Consider the following 22,259-nt stretch of genomic DNA (forward strand, 5'->3'; position numbering starts at 1 on the left):
TTCTGTTTATAATTGTCCAGTAAACTTTAAATGGCTCCCAAGAGTTATGGAAACTCCACCCTACCCACCCCAGAGTGCATTTGCCTTATTATTTAACTTTTACAAGGGAAGAAAAAAAAAAGACAGTTGAAAAATGTAAAAAAAAAAATAATGATATCAATGGTATGAAAAAAATTATCAATACACAGGAAAGGAAACAAAGTTAGAAATACAGATGAAGCTAAAGTCTCGTACACACGATCGGATTTTGGATTTTTTTGTTGCATGCTAGTCTCATATCGATGGTAAAGAGATTACTCACCATACAAAAATTCTCGTAAGACAGAATACAACGTCAGAAGTGATGTAACACATTTTTTTTTTTTTGTGTTTTGTATGTGTTCTTTCGTTTCTGAGCTTGCGTAATCTTGCTCTTATGATTTTTTTTGACCCAAAACCATACTTATTAAACGAAAATTGGACGTTGAGTTCACATGTGACCACAATTTTATAGTCTGCACATCCAGCTTTTGTCGGATGAAAAATTGTAATCGGCTGTCGAAAGCACCGTACTTTGTTTCTGTGATAAAATTATGCAAATTATAAATTTTTCTTCATAAATTTTGGCCACAATTTATACTGCTACATATCTTTGGTAAAAATAACCCAAATTAGTGGATATTATTTGGTCTTTGTGAAAGTTAGAGAGTCTACAAGCTGTGGTGCGAATCATACAAAATTGATCACATCTGATGTACCGTGGACAATCTCATTTCTTGTGACCCGAATAAGCCAGGAAAGTACAAATTCCCCCCAAATGACCCCTTTTTTGAAAGTAGACATTCCAAGGTATTTAGTAAGATGTATGGTGAGCTTTTTGATGTTGTAATTTTTCCTACAATTATTTGCAAAATTAAGATTTTTTATTTTTTTATTTTTTTCCACAAAATTGTCATTGTAATAGGTTATTTCTCCCACATGGCATGTATATACCACAAATGACACCCCAAAATAAATTCTTCTACTCCTTCTGAGTATTACAATACCACATGTGTGGGACTTTTCCACAGCCTGGCCACTCAGAGAGGCCCAACATGCAGGGAGCGCCATCACATGTTCTAGGAGCATAAATTACACATCTAAATTATTGACTACCTATTAAACTTTTGAAGGCCTTGGAGCACCAGGACAATGACACGTGGCATAGATGTGGCACTGATGACAGATGGCACTGATATGTGGCACTGATGACACGTGACACTGATGTGGCACTGATGACAGATGCAACTAATACGGGGCACTGATGACACGTGGCACTGATTACAGATGGCACTAATATGTGGCACTGATGACAGATGGCACTTATACGTGGCACTGATGACATGTGGTACTAATACGTGGCACTGATGACAGATGGCACTAATATGTGGCACAGATGACAAATGACACTGATGACAGATGGCACTGATACGTGGTATTGATGACACGTGACACTGATAACAGATGGCACGTTACACCGACAGGTGGCACGGATGACAGATGGCACTGATACGTGGCACTGATGACAGATGGCACTAATATGTGGCATTGATGACACGTGAGACTGATATGGCACTGATGACAGATGGCACTATGTGAGATTGATGACACATGGCATGATGTGGCACTGATGACAGATGGCACTTATACGTGGCACTAATGACAGATGGCATTTATACGTGGCACTGATGACAGATGGCACTGGGGACGGGTGGCACTGAGGACAGGTGGCACTGGATACAGATGGCACTAACTGGTGTCACTGGGGACAGGTGACAGTGGGGACAGGTGGCAGGGAGGCAGATGGCAGCGGGGGCAGATGGCAGCAGGGACAGATGGCAGTTTATTTTACACATTTTTTTAACTTACGGCCGCTGCAGCCGTTCATCTCTCCCTCCTCACGCGCTGTCTCTGTGTGAGGAGGGAGAGCGGCGCTGAGAGATGATCTCATATGTTTATATATGAGATCATCTCTCATTGGACATGACGATCACGCTGTAAACGGCCGCTGTGATTGGCTGTTTACAGCATTCTGTGATTGGCTGTGTCCAAGGGACACGGCCAACACAGAACTTCCCCGATGCGCGCTCTCAGGAGCGTGCATTGAGGAAGTAAATAGGAGGAGGTCCAGGGACGCCCTCCCGGCAGGTAGCGTCCGCGCTGTAGCCGTCTTCCGGCTATAGCACGGGTGGGAAGTGGTTAATTGGCTTCTGGCTAAATTCACCATAGCATGTGTATGTATGCATGTGAGATAGGGACATTAGATTGCAAGTGCTGCATAAGTTATTGGTGTTATATGAATAGATATAAAAAGGGTCTATTTAGTAATGTTTTCACCTGAAATTCATACAGTGTTTACACAGTATACACATATTTTTCACATAAGAATCAACTAGAAAAATGTGTGAATCTTGGGTAAAAGCATAAAAGGTGTGTAAATCCTATGGGAAAGCATTGGTAAATAGATTGACTAAGCCATACTACATACACCCTTATAAAAAACACATATTCTCTAAAGAAAGAAACAATATATTCAAATAACTCAATGAAAAAAACTGAGAGTGAAATTGAGAAATATCTCAAGAATGAAAAAACGTCTACAAAATTTCACCAAAACCACTCCATCCACCTTTATAGAACGAATTGTCTTGTATTGCTGGTACCTGGTTCATCTTGAGGATGTGTTAAAATAGGTGTCCTTTGTTTACTATCACATGATGATTTTTACTTGATTTTTGTTTTTTTGAGACGAAAAGTGTAAGGATGCATTCACACCTGAGCGTTTCAAAGTTGTGCATTGTGTTTTTGTCGAGATTTTGCCGCAATTTTGTATAGGTCACTAATGTAATAAGCAGAAGAATGCCCATAATCTGCCCCAAAGAAGCGCATGTTCTTTTTTGAGCTTAAGGTGTTTTTCAGACATTTTTCTTCAGGTGGCAAAACGCTCATATGTGTCATTGAAATGAATGGGATTTTGCCAGGAAATACCTTATATAGCCCACTTACTGTTTCTGTTATGAATGAATTGTATAGCACTGCCTATGCGAACGAAATTGCCTCAGGGTGCTTGCTGCTAGTGTAGCATGGTCCTTTACCCTGTCTGGTTCTGACATGCTTACAAACACATACACATACTAGGGTAAATTTTTTTAGACAGGATCTTATTAACCTAGCAGCATGTCTTTGAAGTGTAGGAGGAAACCCATGCAGGCACAGGGAGAACGTGCAAACTCGAGGGGTGCGAGGGTGTCGTGGTCTGGATTTGAACCAGTGACCCTATTGCTGCTAGGTGAAGGTGCTAACCACTGTGCTGCCCCAGTACAGTGGTGTAGTGCACATCATGCAAAGCTCTCTCTCTCACTCTCTTGAGAGCTTGCCAGGAAAAGAGGGGGGAGTCATAAGAGGGCCAATGACAGCTGCAGAGCTGGAGGTGTGCCTCTGTGTGTCTGTGTAAATCCAGGAAGTGAACAGGCAGCAGCTTCAGCTGTCCGCAGTTAAAAGGGATGCAGCCAGACTCAGCGGAGGGAGATTTCTGCAGCATATTTGTCAAGTACAGAATCACAGTATATATAAAATAATATGCAAAGTGGTTGGAGGGAAGCTTCAGAATGGCAAAGATGTTTTTATTACAAATTATACTGCAGTTCCTCTTTAACATAAATTGCCATAAGAAATATCGAAATAGAATTGCAAATGTACATTAAGAAGTTAGTCTTTGAAAACCATGGCTAAATGTATAGAAAGACAATGGGGGTTATTTACTAAAGGCAAATCCACTTCGCACTGCAAGTGCACTTGGAAGTAAAGTCGCTGTACATATTGGATTTCTTTTAAAATAGAAAGAAGAAAATATTGTTTTTTTTTCCCAAATTTATGCAATTTTTTCACTTATTTCGCAAAAAATAAAAAATGGAGTCGTGAATAAATACCATCCAAATAAAGCTCTATTTGTGTGAACAAAATGATAAAACTTTAATTTGGATACAGCATAGCATGACCGCGCAATTGTCACTGAAAGCGCTAGAGCGATGAAAGCTGAAAATTGGGCTGGGAAGGAAGGGGGCGAAAGTGCCCTGTATTGTAGTGGTTAAAGAATGCATTTCCTATCTGACAAATAGGATAACATTTTAGCAAAAAAAGTTTCAAACATATTTCAACTAGGTTGGGTATAAATTTATTATGCACGGTAGGCACTGGATCAAGGAAAAATGATCAGTCTGTGTTGGGAAAGCCAAAGTAAAACATCTAGTCACAACAGAGTTAATACATGAAAGATAATGCATCAACATGTAAAACTTGTGAAATTACAGCCTTATCCTTTAAGACCTTAAATCCTTATGCAGGTATAGCTTTTCCTTGATACTAATTGTATGCTTTAAAATGATAAAAGGAGGGATGTGATAGAATGCTATAGACTTTTGTAGCTTGCACATCAGATGTTCCCAGACTCAGGAAAAGCAAACACCTGTAATGCCGCGTACACACGATCGGAATTTCCGTTGGAAAAAGCTTGGCTTGCATACACACGATCACACAAAAGTTTGCTGAACTTTTGACCCTCAAGAACATGGTGGAGTACAACACTACGATGAGCCGAGAAAATTAAGTTCATTGCTTCCGAGCATGCGTCGAATTGTTTCCGAGCATGCGTAGGAATTTTGCGCATCGGAATTGGTACAGGCAATCAGAATTTCCAATCGGAACTTTTTCCAACCGTTAACAATTGAGAACATGCTCTCAATCTTTTGCTGGCTGGAATTCGGCCAACAAAAGTCCGATGGAGCATACACATGGTGGCATTTTCTGACCAAAAGCTCTCATAGGTCTTTTGCTGGCCGAATTTCCGATTGCTATATGGGGCATAAAGGATGTTTACAAGTTTGGTCCATTTCGCTCTACCATAGTAGGGTAACAGGCACTGCATGCAAGAAGATACTGGAAAACTGAAAGATCTAAATTCAAAAAAGATTTATTGGGTTTAGCAGGAACCTGCAATTCTGCTGCTGTCCGTGCCTCCTATAAAGAAATCTGCGTAACTTTGGAATTTCTTGCAAAGTTTGAATTTGTTTATTATAAAATATTCAAATATCTGCTGATACCTGCTCAAAATTATTCTCTAAATGGGTCACGCCTACAATATGGTCAATTTAATGGAAAAAGTGGTATCATCCATCTGCCTGTGCTGCGTGGCAGGGCTGTATGTAAACCTCAGGAGTGGATGGATATAAATACAAATCGTTATAAAAAAAAAACATTTTATGTGTTTTTAGTGCCTTGTTGTTTGTGTTCAGCTTTTTCTAAACTAACTTTTTGCTCCAAAACTATTATTTTGTTACAAACTTTTGTATTGGACTGAGAATTTTCAGGTGCCTGTGGCTGTTTTGTCATGTTTGCTTGACAAAAATTGTAATCTATTTAAAGAGGTCTATGCTGAGTTTAAGTCAGGTTAGGTCATTAAAATTAGCACAGGAAGCAGGGATAAATATAGTAAATACTGAATATTGGAGACTAACATTCTTTATTAATATGGATAGCAAGGAGGGGTAATGGTGCAATATGCCTGTTATAATTTCCATACATACAAGTACTGAAAACGTGGATTTCCCTCAAAGGACTCTAATGAGATAAAAATACAAACAGCAAATCATTTTAAATGCATATATAGAAGGTATAAGACATAAGTGTATAGCAACATTAGATCTATTCTGCTGTTCGCTTAGCCTTTTTCTTTTGTTTTAGGTGTAAGGCATGAATGGTAGTAAGGGCTGGGAGGAGAGTAGGCTTGTGGGTGGGGGTACAAGAAAATTATGGGATGTGACAGGATGGGACGGGTGAGGGTAAAGGAGCTTAAGGAGAAACTACAGAGGAGCTGGATGGAAGTTTTGCTTTTGAGTGTTACTCAAAAACCCATTACCCCTTTACAGTAAAAATAGATTTTTGGCACATGCCACTGTAGTAGGGGATGATAGGGGGGTAGGGTGTGTGTGTGTGTGTGTGTGAGAGGGGAGGGGACTTTGTCTCAGTGGAATACATGCTCCAGTCACATTTATCAAATTAAATAATAGTGAATGTTTGTCACATTTTTATGTCATTCATCTTACACTTTGGTCCATCCTTAGACACACCACTAACCTATCACACACTCAAACAGGTGTCACCAACACCTACTTCCTCTTATCCGAGTGTTTGTATTGGTGTTTGAAAAAAAAAAATAACCAAGCTGGCTTTTTATCCTGGTAAATATCTACGTTTTTTCATGAGCACTGGGACCCCATTACAAAAGGGTCCCAGCACAGGGCATTCCAGTTCTCCAGTACTCAATAAAAGAGGCAATGTTTTTAGGACCCTACAAGGTCCCATGTAGAGTCAAGAGAACTATGTACCACCTCAGTAAAAATTTTATTCCGGATTCCTGAATCATAAGTAAAAAATGCAATACCACTGGACTACCGAAAATGAGGTCCCAAGGTCCCTTCCCCACTTCTGCAGGTACAATGAAGAGTATTCGGTTACAGTTTGAGTAAGTGACAGGAGTGGGATAAGACATGGCCTTGTAGCAAGTTATCAATCATAAGTTGGAGTAGAAGTATGTGAGATATGGGTAAGGGTAGGGGAAAATTATGTATTTGGGACACCCTCCATAGTGTGAGAGAAGGGTCTGTTAAGGCCTGTGATCTCTGGAATTGTCTTCCAGTCTTCAAAAGCTACAGCATGTTTCACCCTGAATGAGCAATAGAAGTTTCAATCCAGCATCTAGAAAAATATGGAGATCTGTGTGGTTTGAATCAGCGATCTCTAATCTTGTGCAAGCACTCGCTCCTACTGTGGGATGTTGCATTACCACAGGTTACTCCTATTGTGGGATGTCTCGCTTGGGAGCCAGAAGAGGCCCTGTAGTGGTGTATATATCTGTCCTTGCTCCAGCTGAACTCATAGTTGGGAAGAAAATGTAACTTTAAAGAAGAAGGCTTGTTATAGTCTCAGAGACAGCAATGGGGACCAATGGCTCAATCACAGGTAGTGAGGAGAGAGCAAGGCTAAGTCTATGGATGCATAGAGCTAGCTCCAGAGTAAGCTTGCTATGGTGGGCACACTGCCAGGGTGGAGACCAGGAGCATCGGCAGGGGACCCAAAAAGAGAAGGCTCAGGGTGCGCTGTGAAAAACGAGTGTACAGAGCAAGTAAGCATGACATGCTTTTATTTTTATTTTTTTTAAAGGGTTTACTGTCACTTTAATCAAAACAAATTATTAATAACACATCTTCATTTTTTCTTCAGTGTTTTCTTCTGTGTTTTTACAGGGCTTAATTTGTGTACACATTGGAGTATCCCATAATCTTGAGCTATAAAGGAACACAGAGATTTTTAGGGATTCTTGTAAAGCAGGTCTTCCAAGGAGTTCCAAAGAGAGAGAGCTGGAAACAATATTAGCTCATAAGAGTGCAGCAGAAGAAATGTGTGGCTCACTGGATTTCTGACAGGATGAATGGGTATTTTTTCACTTATCAAACAGATATAACAAAGTACTTTTGATTAAAATATTTATAGACCAGAAGGGAGCAAATAGGATGTCCATTGTTAGGGTTTACATACATTTTAATGTTGTGTATTGGTCAAAGTGAGGAAAATCATATACCGGTACATTATGCATTGTTAATGTAATTATTTTGCCTTTTTTCTTTTTTTTGTACTGTAAGTAAAGGTGGCATGGAAACATAGGCATATAAATAATAGGTGTTGAATTTAGACAGTAGTATTGATTATTGCTAAATCACAACCTTTGTATATATGGTTCAATCTGTTTTTAGTGTGTTCTACACAGTACACTAAAAATATTATTGTGACTTACGTGTTACAAAAATTGTTTGCTCTGCATCAAAATGTAATATAGTAATTTCTCTCATTAGCAAAAAAATGTAAAAGCATTTGCATGATATCAATACCTGTCGTTTCTATTAAATATGGTTTTATGGTCTCCCTCACTTGTCAACAGATACCTGATTGGCACATGTCAAGGTTTATCAAAACTAAATTGGTTTGGGTCGTTTACCTTTGACACCCGCTAAGAATGTTAAAATCCTGTCAGTGAAACTCATACAGGCAAATTTAGAAACTAGGAAAAATGTTCGGTGCAAAATTGTATGACTTTGGCCACTAAAGGTCAAATAATCAAAATAAGACATTTTTTTTCTGGCATATTATAGTAAAATATTACACTTGAAAAAAATCTATTCCCAGTTTCTACTCTGTATTAAACAAGATAATTTTCATAATGTCGCACTTTACATGAATTAGTTTCTAATTAGGCTTAATTATACCATTAACAAATTACTCAAAAATTGACCTTTTCTAACAAAAGTCAGACAACATTGATGTACAGAACTGTCAGAAAGCTGCAAATGTACATAACATTGATTGGATCTGCATTGGGAATATATTTTAATAAAAATTTAATCATTTATGGTACATACGTATCATTCTTAAATATAAAATAGTGAAGAATAAGTTTGAATATGTTACAGAAAACATAACCTTTGTCCAGAAAGTCAAAAATAAATAATGATACTATTTCCTACAGTAATGCATAGTATTGTTATATACAATTTATAAGGTGTACAAATAGTAAATATCTTATCCCACGCTACCTCGTAGTGTGTAAATAAAGTATATATGGTTTGTAATACCTCAACAGGGTGTGTTGAAAATTTTCTGTTGGGTGGCCGCATGCAATCTGATTGTGTACCCACAATGTCAAAAAAATGTAAGATTTAAATAAATGATTGTTGTGCGCCTATACCCCTAATATTAAGTGTGCATAAAGTAAATCCCTATGTGATCTTCAAATTATAAAATTACATGATATCCTATAGATAAATAATCCTGTCCTGCAGTGGTCATCAACCCTGTCCTCAGGGCCCACTAGGTTTGCAAGATATCTGAAATACATCACAAGTGATATAACTTGCTGCTCAGTGATTGCAGTATTCTAGTCTGCATCTCCCCAAGGTAATACATAAAACCTGGCCTGTTAGTGGGCCCTGAGGACAGGAGTTGATGGCCACTACTGTACTGTTATAACAAACAATTGACAACAAACAAACAAACAATAATCATTCCTTGAAGCTATCCTTGTTAAATGTCAATAAAATTGCAATGGATCTGTGAACATATGTGCTCCTCTTTAAAAGTGCTACAGCTTCAACTCCAATGAATGTATTCTACGCAAAAAGTTCTAGTGCTTAAAAATCTTCAGTGTAAAAACATTCCACCTTCAAAGTGCTAGTGCTTTGGTGACTCCAATGTAAGTGTTATCCACAATACATGTTCTAAGTGCTTTGGTGCAGACCTACCACTTTCACTTTATGGATTACTATGAGGCACTGGCAACTGATGATGTAAGAGACCACTCTATGCAATACCATAGCACAGAGCAGACAAGTATAACTTCTGTTTTATTTTAAGAAAAATAAATGTAGCCTTTATACCACTTTTTAGCTGATCAAACACAGGTTCTGACAGCCTCCTTGCAGGGCCCACGTTTTAAAGCCTTTTTAACAATAACTTGCCTAATAGCACTAAAATGGCCAGGATTTTCAAACAGGATTTGTCCCACTATAGATTAAAGGGATTTGATGTTAAATTTGGGCTCACAGAATTTCAAGCAGGATTCCCCCGTGCAGATTCGTTCATAACCGTTCATTCATTCATTCTGGAGGAGTTTTGGACACCAGAGGGCATTATTTTCACCTTATATGTCCTTTTACAACACACATAGTAAAATAAACTCAAAAACAATGGTTAAAATAATCTTCTTTTGATAAAACAGCAACCCTCCAATCAACATTTTTATAAAAAAAGTTTAAACAATGTATTTAGTTTCAGTTCTCTGGTTCATTGAAAAAAATAAGGAAGATAATGTGTTTCTTTGCAGTTGATGGCTGCTGTCATTCAGAATCATAAAGTTTTCACCAAGGACACGTGACGCATTTTTTAATAACTAGTGGAAAATGTAATGATAGAGTAAGGACCTGTGTGTGCTTGTGTGGGCTTTGGGCTTGTGTCAATGGCATCAGTTTCTCATCAGTTTGAGATGACCCTGAGCTCATTAAAACATGTATTGACAGGTGCATTTGTGCTGCTGTTGACTTCCTCCTAACCTGCATTTGACTTGATTCAGTTTGGTTTTGCATTACCATAGACTGGCATGGGAATGCAAAATCTACTTAAAACAAAGCCCATCAACATAGGCCCTCACAATATTTAGGGCATGTGTTATGCCTGTGCTGTGTGCAATATAAAAATCCTGAACAAAAAAAGGAAACTTGTATGTAGAGAATATAGGAGCTATTCTTGATGGATCTCATTCTAGAAATGTTAGTTGCCTGGCTATCATGGTGATCTAGTGGTTTGGAACATATCAATGGTATTATTAATGGTATTACCCACTACAGAAAAAAAACACGGAGCATTCTTTGAGTCCAACTCTTTGAACATGTGAAAAAAGGCTGAGTTAGAGTCACTGTTGCATGGATAATGCCAACCCCCCCCCCCCCCCCCTCATCTTTATGTATAAAAAATGCTGACAAACTGAAGCAAGGCAAGAAAAAAGCCCCCTTTATGTTCCTGGCTTGCTACCACATTACTATTACAAACATTACATGGGGTTACTGGGCAGGAAAAATGAGATAAGGAAAAGTTATTATGTTATAAGTGTTGAAGAAAATTAAAGGACTTTGTTTCTGATGTTGTACAATGTACTGAAAAAACCCTAGTGTTGTAGACTTACTTTCAATGACCATGATGATTATGAAGATTACAATTAAATAAGTTCACCCAGTTCAACCCACAGACAAACAAAACACACACAATTCAAAATCTCCATATACACAATCCTATACCCACAGTTGATGCAGAGGAAGGCAAAAAAACAAATAAAGCATGATCCAATTTGCTAAAGTGGTGGAACAAATTCCTTCCTGATCCCTCAAGAGGCAATTGGATAGTCCCTGGATCATCTTTACCTATAAGTATTAGCATCCAGTTATACATTTTGTGCATTTAGGAAAGACAATCTACTGAGCTGGCCAGAACAAGCTCTTGATGGAGTCTCACATTCTCACATCTTTTATTGTGAAGAAGCGTTTCCCTGTTTGGAGGTTAAATATCTTTTCCTTCAGATGTAAAGAGTACCCCCTTGTCCTCTGTGATGACTTTCACTCTACATCAAATTCACTATATGGACCACTTATGTATTTATACATGTTTATCATATCAGTTCAGCTAATCAATGAAGGATCTGAGTGCGTGATGGATAGTTGTGAAGCTCTGCTATTGGATTAGACCTACTAAGGTGGCACCCATAGCAAGCTACATGCATGCTTCTTTATTGTGTGCTTTTAGAAGATCTGATAGCACTGCCTCTGCTTACAAAATTGAGGGGATTACTTATATCAAACTTAAGGATATCTAAAGCTAAAACTATTTTAGTTTTTGGACAGAGGGTGAAATGGTTAGGCTCCCTATCAGGTTTGCATTCCTTTGTGTGTATCCACTTGGATGATTACCCAACTCTATCTGTCCTGATCCAAGGCTGAAAATGAAAGAAAATCAAACATTTTGAGTCATCCCCAGAGTAGCAACTGACAATTTCTCTCGCTTTTTATGATATTTCCTCTTGCTTCCTTCTATTTCTATAAGATGGACATTTAAGGGAAATTTCTCTCACAAAAAACTCTTCACTTAAAAAAAAAACGAAATTGAACATATGTATTTTTTTAGGTGTCATGTGACAAGTGGGGTCCTCTTACTCCAATGCTTCCAGCGATCTCATCTTCAGTATTGTACTGTGACTTTAATGTGATGTACAAAGACATGTTTAGTATCAAATTCCATTTCAAATAGCCCCCAGGGCTGTTACTCTTATGCTATAACTGTTGAACAAATAAAAATTCTGTTTCTTTTCTTACATCAGGGGACACAGAGCCATAGTAATAAATATATGGGTTATATCAGACCATCAGGTGCTGGACACTGGCACGCCCCTTAAGGAATGTACTTCCCCCATATAACCCCTCTCAGTTTTTTCGTCAGTGTCTAAGGTGCTGGGCACGAGTAAGGATGTGTTGAGCTGAGTTCCACAGGCAGTAATCCTTTGATGAGAGCCAGTCACCCTGACCGGATCCATTCTGATGTCTTTGCAATGGGCTAAATGAATGGTAATCCGATGAAACAAGGTTTTGCTTGCAAATGCTTCTCTTTGAGAGCTGGACCCTGGAATCCAGTACTTTTTGGTAGTGAGGCCAATAAAAGGTTCCTGAAGGTTTCCTTTAAGGTCTCAGAGCCTACCGTGTATTGTGTTGTCATGTCTATGTGTCACCACTGGGGGCTGTATTGAGCACTCACCATTCTGACACTGGAAACAGCAGAAGCCTTCTCTCTCCTCTCCTTCAGCCGGCTCAGACCCTCTGGTAAGAAAAAGGGGGGTCTGATCTCTTTTGACAACATTGTACTGTATTAGCTAGGATTAATAGCAGTTATTGTACCGTACTATAGACTAGCAAGTTATACATTCTATTGCTAGTAGTGCCTCTGATTTTTGCTGTAAGCTATGAGTGGCAAAGGCACCAGGAACTCCTCTAAGGGTTATAAGGGGTTAATGGTATAGAACAAGCTAAAAACCCATTCCAAAAGAATTTCATCCTCCCCTGGGAAGTATACAGCTAGTCAGATGAGCCATCAACACTTCTGTCCCTGTGCATTTCATAGAACTGTGTTTTTTTCTTCTACCATTTAAAAGATTATTGCTATGATGTCTCTCCATAGTAGGACTAAACATAGCAGATTCCCATCTAGTCCTCAGGGCCCTTTTGTTGAGGTGCAGGAGGCTGGGGATCAGGTAGATCTTCCCAAATATTGGAAGATACTTATCTTTCCTCTTTGGAGGATCCTAACAGGGAGGGAGTAGCCTCACATGTCAGGTTTTGGGGTTTTTGTCTTTTGGGTTTTTGGCAACCCTTTTGTTGCCTGCAGCACAGGCTCTTGAGGTATTTACCTCTAATAAGGTTCATTTGAACCTCCCCCACCTGGGGATGTTTTTTCCTATGAAGAAATGAGGGGCTCCAGCAATTGATGCTGCAATCACCTCAGTGAGCAGAGTCTCACATGTCCAGTGGATAATGCACTGATGTTAAAGGATCCAGCAAATTAAGGTGGGAATTTCCTTTTAAAGACAAGATGTTGTTTGCAGTTCTTGCTGCAATTGGTGTATCTCAGTCCATTAACCCTTTAACGTCTGCTCCACTATTTTGGTGGAGCACATTTTGAGTCACGCTAATTAATTGAAAAATGTGGACTTCTAAGGGTTAAGGAACAGTTTGTGATATACCTGAAATTCTGCCTGATCAGCAGTCCCGGCAATGGGCTGGTGTATCTGTCGCACTGTGTCTCACAGATGCTATGAAAGACTCTATCGTTTAAGCCTTACGGCTTATACTTAGACTAGTGCATTCTCGCAGAGTTCCATGGCTGAAATATTGATCAGCCAAAGCACCATATGAAAACTCTTAGCCAGTTTGTGTCCCTTCCTGGGGTATTTAGAGTGGATAAGTACATCCAAAGGGGTAAAGCTCTCTTTACCAGTAAAAGGAGGTTCAAACATTTCTCCTTTAATCGTGCAGCCTCTCCTATACCTGGGGCATCTGCCTTTAGGCAGTCTCGATGGTCTCAGTCATCAGGTTCAGGGGAAAGTCTCCAAGGGCAGCACCAGGACCTTGGGGGCAGAAAGCCCATAAAGCAGAATGCTAAAGCCTTCTCATGAAGGAGCACCCTCACTCATTTGGGTGAGGGGAAAGGTCCTGCGATTCTCAAAGTCTGGCAGGAACAATGTCAAGAGCAGAGGGATTTCTGCAATTTTTTCTCTAGGTTACGACTAGAGTTCCAGGAGCCCAGGTGGCTTAGTCAGCTTTGATCTCAGGGTCCGGGATTTGGGTCACTGTTGGGTGCTTCCTGTGGGGTCTTTGGGCTGCTGATGCGGCAGTCTTTATGCAAGAGTTTTCATCTCCTCAGAGAATGTTCCTAAGGATCCAGAAAAAAAAGTCTCTTTTTTTGGCCTCTGGATCAGCTGTTATCCCAATCGGTGATATCAGAGATTCCCTTAGTGGAACATGGGGTTTTTGCGTAAATCTTTTAAGGTTCCAGAACCAAACAGAGAGGTAAGACCCATTATAGATCTTGAAGATCTGAATCAGCACTTAAACATCTGATCCTTTCATAATGTAATTGGCTGTGTCCATCCTGCAAGGAGGGGAGTTGCATATCTCCAGGTGCAAAAGTTTCCCACTTACCAGAAAGTTCTGCGGTTTGAAATATAAAATAATTTTTTCAGTTTTGGCCCTGCCATTTTGCTTGGCCACAGCACCACGAGTGTTCTGAAAGATTCTGGCACCTCCTTTAGCCAGGTTAAGGGCTCAAGGCATAGCGGTCCTAGCCTATTAGAAGATCTACTTTTAATAGATCATTCAGTCTCAGGTCTAAACCAGAGTCTGATCTCAGCCGTAAATATCTGAAATCTCTAGGTTGTATTCTCAACCTAGGAAGATTCTCCTTAAAACCATTAAGGAGTTTACAGTACTTGGGGGCTGGTTATAGATACCATACAGAAGAGGGTATTCTTACCCCAGACAAGAATCAGTTCCATTGTTAGATTAATTCAGTTTATCAAAATAAAGGAAAATTCCTTCATTCGGCTTTGCAGGAGATTTTAAGGGGAAATAGTGGCCTCCTTCAAGGCCATCCCTTACGCGCAGTTTTACACAAAGGCTGCTTCAAGACACCATCCTGTCAGTCTGGAATAAAAAATATTCAGGCCTTGTTTGTTTCCAATATGCTTGGCTCCTCACATATGTCAGAGCCTAAATTGGTGGTTGCTATCCAGCAAGAGGGAAAATCTTTATCCTGGAAGGTGTTAACAACAGATGTCAGCCTCTTAGGCTTGGGGGCGCCCCTGGAAGAAGATTCTGTCCAGGGGAGATGGTCCAGGTTAGAGGACCTTGCCTATCAACTTTTTTGGAAGTTTCAGGCAGTACATCTGGCCCTAGAATCTTGGAGGTCAGACTACGGGACTGTCCTGACAGGATTCAGTCTGACAAGGCCATGGCGGTGGCTTACATCGATCACCAGGGAAAGCACGAGAAGTCGTGCAGCCCAAAAAGAGGTGCAGACCTTCTTGCACAACGTCCGGTATTTCTTCCTACCTTACGGACAAAAAGTTTAACAGGTTTGACTGTTGAATCCCACTCTATAAAAGATTGTGGGTGATCTCCTTCGGTAGTGTCTACTTTGACTAATGCCAGGAATCCGGCTTCCAGAATCATTTACTTTAGAGTCTGGAAGGCATAGGTTTCTCGGTGTGGATCCGGTGGTTAGCACCCCAGGAAGTATGTCAATAGGCAGGATTTCTGATTCCTGCATATGGGATCTGAAATGAAGCTGGCCTTGACTTCTATCAAGAGCCAGATCCAGGCCTTGTCAGTGTCTTTTTCCTATGGCCTCTTGCTTCCCACTCTTGGTGCATAGCTTATTCAGGGGGTAACACGGTTTATTCTCCCTATCAAGGCACCTCTAAATAGTTGGGATTTAACATAGGTCTTGTCTGCATTTGTTGAATCAGCCGTTTGAATCTTACGAGAAATTCCCTTGGTTCTTTGACAAGAAAGATAATCTTTTCTGCTTGCCATTTCTTCTGTTAGAAGAGTATTGGAACTAATGGCTCTGTCTTGGAAGAGCCATATTTCATCATGCATAAGGAGGAGGTGGTCTTATGTCCTCATCCTGAATTCTTACCAAGAGTGGTAACAGGTTTTCATTTAAACCAAGATATTATTATTCCTTCCTTTTCCCCAGAGCCTTAATCTGGGGAAGAGAAAACACTACATTCTCTTAATGTAGTAAGAGCAATCAGAATCTATTTAAGGGCGACCGCTCAGGTTCGCAACACAGAGGTTTTGTTGGTACTGCCAGAAGGTCCAAGATGTGGACAAGCAGCATCAAGATCCACTATTTTCCAAATGGATTTGTCAAGTGATTATTCAAGCTTCAGCTTAAAGAAGAAAATTCTTCCTTCTCATATTAAGAGCGCACTCATCCAGGGTGATTAGTGCCTCTTGGGTGGTGCATCATTGGGCCTCTATAGCTCGGATCTGTAAGGCTGCGACTTGGTCTTCGATTCATATGGTTATCTGATTTTATCAAATCGATATTAAAGGTCATGAGGATATTGCCTTTGAGCACAGCTTATACTGCAGGCTGCAGTATGAGTCCTCTGGCCTCATGTTTTTGTTCTGTCTGGCTTCAGTTACCATTGCTATGGGATATCCCATATAGTTATTACTATGGCTCTGTGTCCCCTGATTTAAGAAAAGAAAATAGGATTTTTAAAACAGCTTACCTGTAAAATCCTTTTCTTTGATGTACACAACACTGTAAGCCCTCAAAGTGACTCTTGGTAGGAGCTGGAATGCCCTTCTGTGAACTATTATGTCAAGAATTGTCATTACATGCCATTGTTGAACAGTGGTAGAAAAATTGGGCCTTTGGTGGTGGTGCTGGTGCCATAACACTGTAAGTCCTCACAGTTACTCTTGCTGGGTGCTGGAATGGGCCCTACTGTGAAATATTATATCAAGAATTGTAATTACATGCACCTGTTGAACAGGGGCACAAAAATTGGGCCTTAGGCACTGGTGCTACAACACTGCAACACCTCACAGAAACTCTAGTTGGAGAGCAGGAATGAGTCATGCTGTAAAGTATTGTATCAAAAAGTGTAATTACACGTCCCTTTTAAACAGGGGCTGAAAAATTGGGCCTTAGCCACTGGTGGCGGCAACCAGAACCAAAATGTTCTTACAAGCTATCAGCATGATCATTGAGGAGGAAGAGGATAGTCACTCAGCATAACAGGATAGTCACTCAGCATCAGCATAGGCAGTCTTGAAGAGATCTGACATTTCAAAAAAATATATATTCGGTTACATCAGCATCAGGTGCTTGGTAGCTGGTGGTGATCCAAGACTGATTCATTTTTATGAAGGTCAGTCGATCAACCGAGTCGGTGCACAGGTGCACCCTGTGATCGGTTACAAAGCCTCCAGCAGCACTGAATGTGCATTCCGAAAGAACGCTGGAAGCAGGACAGGTCAGTAGGTCAATTGCATACTGTGCAAGCTCTGGCCAGTGATCCATCCTCATGATCCAGTAACCCAGGGATTTTTGGTGGGAAAGGTGTCCAAGTCTGATCTTGCCCCTAGGCATTCTTGCATGTAAATCAGACGCTCACGATGGTTACTGGAACCGATCATACCTTGGGATTGCGGACTGAAAAATTGTCTGAACGCTTCGGTCAGACGGCCATCTTCTCCACCACTCCTTCTGTGACTGACCGAAGCCTCAGCAACACGTTTTTCAGGACCGGCAATTTGTAACCTCCAAGGCCGCATACACACGGGCGGACTGTTCGCCCAACTTTGTCCGTCAAACAGTTTCGGCAAACAGTCCGCTCAAAATTAGCATGGACGGACATGGCCACACACGACGAACAAACAGTTTGCTGAAACCGTGCGCGATGACGTGAACGGCACGTACGACGGGACGAAAAATACGACGTCCTATACACTGCATTATAACTTTCGGCGTGAAAATCCTTTCTGAGCATGTGCGCAACTTTGTTTGACGAACAAGCCTACACACGAGCGGACTGTTCGCTGAAACAAGGTTTCAGCGGACAGTTTTACGGAATTTCCGAAAAACCTTGTTCGTCAAACTGTCCGCTGAAACTGTCCGCTGAAAGCCCACACACGAGCGGACTGTCCGCCCAAACACTGTTCAGCGGACAAAGTTGGGCGAACAGTCCGCCCGTGTGTACGCGGCCCCAGTCTCTGGGAACGCGTTGCACAGACCTTTCTGTAAGGCCTCCCAAAGATGTTTCATCCTCTGCTCCCTCTGCGATGGCAAGATAAGGTCTGCAACCTTACCCTTGTAACGTGGATCAAGGAGGGCTGCCGGCAGTAATGATCCCTCTCCTTGATCCGACGAATACAAAGATCCTTCTGCAGGCTTTGCAGGATCAGGGAGGCCATGCAGCGTAGGTTAGATGAGGCATTCGGTCTGGAGTCCTCTGGGTCACTAAGGGCGAAATGATCCGCAATCACCTCCTTCCAGCCACGTACAAGTCTACGGGTTTCTTGGGACTGTAAATGATCCCTAAAAGACTGCTGCTGATGCTGAGTGCCAGGCTCCACCTCCATGCTGACACAATCCTCCTCCTCTACTGTGTGATCGGCGGGCTAGCAGGAACACTGTCTGGATAAAGGGGGCCTTGAGAGGTAAGGAAGATCTCCTCTTCCTGACACTGTTCTGCCTCAAGTGCCCTATCCATTATTCCATATAGCGTGGGCTCCAACAGGTGGAAAAGAGGGACAGTGTCACTGATGCATGTACTGTCACTGCTCACCATCCTCGTGGCCTCCTCAAATGATGACAGGACAGTACATGCATCCCTGATCATGGCCCACTGGCGTGGGGAAAAAAAACATGCTCCCCTGACCCTGTCCTGGTGCTGTAGTCGCACAGGTACTTATTGATGGCCCTCTGCTGCGCATGCAGCTGCTGCAGCATGGCCAACGTTGAGTTCCACCTGGTAGGCATGTCACAGATTAGGGAATTATTGGGCAGGTTAAATTCCTTTTGGAGACCAGCCAGCTGAGCACTGGCATTATATGACCGGCAGAAATGCACACAGACTTTCCTGGCCTGCCTCAGGACATCCTGTAAGCCTGGGTACCTGCCCAAGAACTGCTGCACCACCAAGTTAAGGACGTGAGCCACACAGGGCACATGGGTCAGTTGTCCCTGTCGGAGGGCAGAGAGGAGGTTGGTGCCATTGTCACAAACCACCATTCCTGGCTTAAGCTGGCGTGGCGTCAACCATCTCTCAGCCTGCCTCTGCAGAGTTGACAGAATCTCTGCCCCAGTGTGGCTCCTGTCCCCCAAGCACACCAGCGCAAGCACCGCATGGCATCTTTTTGCCTGTATACTTGTGTAGCCCCTTTAACGCCTATGGAGCACCGCTGGTTCCGAGGACAAAGCACAGGAAGAGGCCATGGAGGAAGAAGAAGAGGAGGAGGTGGAGGATAGAGGTGTGTTAAAATCACCAGTAGTAGCATTTTTGGAGGCATGGTGGCGGAACAACTTCCAACATTACTGCACCTTGTCCTGCATCCTTCCCAGCTGCCAGCAGAGTCACCCAATGCGTCCTGAAAGATAGGTAATGTCCCTGTCCATGCCTGCTGGACCATGAGTCAGCAATAATATGCACCTTACCACTGACCACCCTGTGCAGCGAGGCATGGACATTGCCTTCCACATGCCGGTTGAGAGCCGGAATCGCCTTCCATGTGAAAAAGTGGCCTTTGGGAACCTGTCACTGAGGAACTGTACATTGCACAAACTCACGGAAGGGGGCAGATTCTACCAACTGAAAAGGCAGAAGTGCTAGCAATTTAGCCAAGCTAGCATTCAACCGCTGGGCATGTGGATGGCTGGGAGTGTACTTCTTTCGACGGTGCAGCAGCTGGGGCAGGGAAATTTACCTGGTACACTCGGACATCGGTGTACCAATAGCAGATTACCCACAAGTACTTGGCTGTGACACACCTAATTCTATACCTTCATTCCTCTCAGTGCAGGTTTCAGAGAGGACTGAAGGTATAGTGGGGTTGGAGATTCCAGCTGATGAGGAGGAAGGAGAGGTTCACTTTGTTCTTTGGTGTGGATCTTTTAGCTACGCTTGCCAATGAACTGCATGGCAGGTCGACATATGTCTGGTCAAGCATGTGGTGCCCAAGCGGCTGATGTTTTAGCCACGCGAGATATGCTTGAGACATATGTTGCAAATAGCAGCGGTCCAATCTGATGCACTCGTCTCAAAAAAGCCCACACCAAAGAACTTTTGGAATAACACGCAGAGGCAGCGCCCTGCACATGTGCAGTCAGTGTTCTGCCCTTAAGCTGGCCCCTGGAGGGCATCCTGGCTCGTTGGAGATGTGTCTCCTCCTCCTCCTCCTCTCTCCTATCAGGCACCCACGTGGAGTCAGTGACCTCATCATCCCCTCCCTCCTCATCACTGGAGCAAACCTGGCAGTATGCTGCAGCTGGGGGAACATGACTCCCAGATCGCTGTCCTTTTTGGGCACCCCCTCTCTCTGGGAACATGTTACTGCCTTCCTCTAGCTGGGTATCATCATCAGAGCCTTCAAAACGCTGAGCATACTCCTGGAGCATGTACCCAACACTGTGCTCAAACAGTTCGGGAGACTCCTCAGGAGGACATGGTAGGGCTAGGGAAGGAGTGACTGATGCCATTGAGCCGAGGGAAGAGGATGCGTTGGCAGCTGCTTTGCCAGTACCCTGAGCCTGGGTGAGAGAGGATGAGGAGGATGAGGGCGGCTTGGTCACCCAGTCTACCAAGTCTTTGGCATGTTGCGACCAGCACTGTTGCCTCTAGCATTAGAGCCTGCTTGCCCACACTGTGCAGATGACACAGTACACCGACTGTAATTACTGTAGCTGCCTGCGGTATAGGATCAGCAGAACACCAGTAATTGGGGTAGCTTTAGGTGCACACTGTGCAGATGGCACAATACACCAACTTTAATTGCTACAGCTGCCTGCGGATAGGATCAGCAGAACACCAGCAATTGGGGTAGCTTTAGGTGCACACTGTGCAGATGACACAATACACCGACTGTAATTACTGCAGCTGCCTGCCTGTGGTATAGGATCAGAAGAACACCAGCAATTGGGGTAGCTTTAGGTGCACACTGTGCAGATGGCACAATACACCAACTGTAATTGCTACAGCTGCCTGCGGATAGGATCAGCAGAACACCAGCAATTGGGGTAGCTTTAGGCGCACACTGTGCAGGTGGCACAATACACCGACTGTAATTGCTATAGCTGCCTGAGATAAGATCAGCAGAACACCAGCAATTGGGGTAGCTTTAGGCATACACTGTGCAGATGGCACAATACACTGACTGTAATTGCTAAAGCTGCCTGCGGATAGGATCAGCAGAACATCAGCAATTGAGGTGGCTTTAGGTGCACATTATGCAGATGGCACAATACACAGACTGTAATTGCTACAGCTGCCTGCGGATAGGATCAGCAGAACACCAGCAATTGGGGTAGCTTTAGGTGTACACTGTGCAGATGGCACAATACACTGACTGTATTTTGTAACAGCTTCAAATGAAATGAAATCACATTGTCTCTCTCTCTATATCTCTCCCCGTCGCCACAACACACTACACAAGGCCGCCGTGCAGGTGGCCTTATATAGTGTGGGGCATGTACTAAATCCCCTGAAACATAATTGCCCAAATCCACCCTGGCTTTGGCTAATTACAGCTCTCCATTGTGATTGGCCAAAGCATGCGGGTCATAGTGCATGCTTGCCTAATCATCAGCTAGAAATGCACTGTGATGCCGCAGTGAATTATGGGCCATGACGCACCACCCGAATTTGGTGCGAACGGCCCATAATGTTCGGAATTCGCTGAACGGACGAACAGCCGATGTTCGAGTCGAACATGGGTTTGACTCAAACACGAAGTTCAACCCTACTCTTGGCTAAATGGATGCACATAGATCTCATCCATTAAAGGCAACTCTTTATGTTCAATAAATAACAATGCATATTTTTTTCCAGCTTTTAAGAAGATAGTCACATCTGTGTTCTCACAGAGAAAACAGATAAAATCCACTATCACTCAATCTATGTCTGTGTGTCACTATGTCACAGTGATGAGCTTTGTATACTCCTTGTATGATACATTTATTCTGGCAAATTTGATTTTAGTAAATATGGTGCCTGTAGATTAAGTGGCAGAGATAGGAATACACACTGCATGTAGCTATGTGTACAGTATACATGAGCAGAATGTACATTGCAATGTCATGCAAATGCTGACATATTGTGGGCCATATTCCATACTTTGGGCTGATTTCAGAGGCAGGCTTATTGTCTATACATATGGATGTGTGTATATATATATATATATATATATATGCAATTAGGTCCATATATTTGGACACAGGCAATTCAATTTTTTCTTTCAGGTATTTACCAAAACATATTCAAGCTATAGTTATATGATGGATATGGGCTGAAAGTACACACTCTC

The sequence above is a fragment of the Lithobates pipiens genome, unplaced genomic scaffold (genome assembly GCF_037356315.1).
Source record: "Lithobates pipiens isolate NorthernLeopardFrog02 unplaced genomic scaffold, aLitPip1_a1.2 Scaffold_18, whole genome shotgun sequence".
In the NCBI taxonomy this organism is placed as follows: domain Eukaryota; kingdom Metazoa; phylum Chordata; class Amphibia; order Anura; family Ranidae; genus Lithobates; species Lithobates pipiens.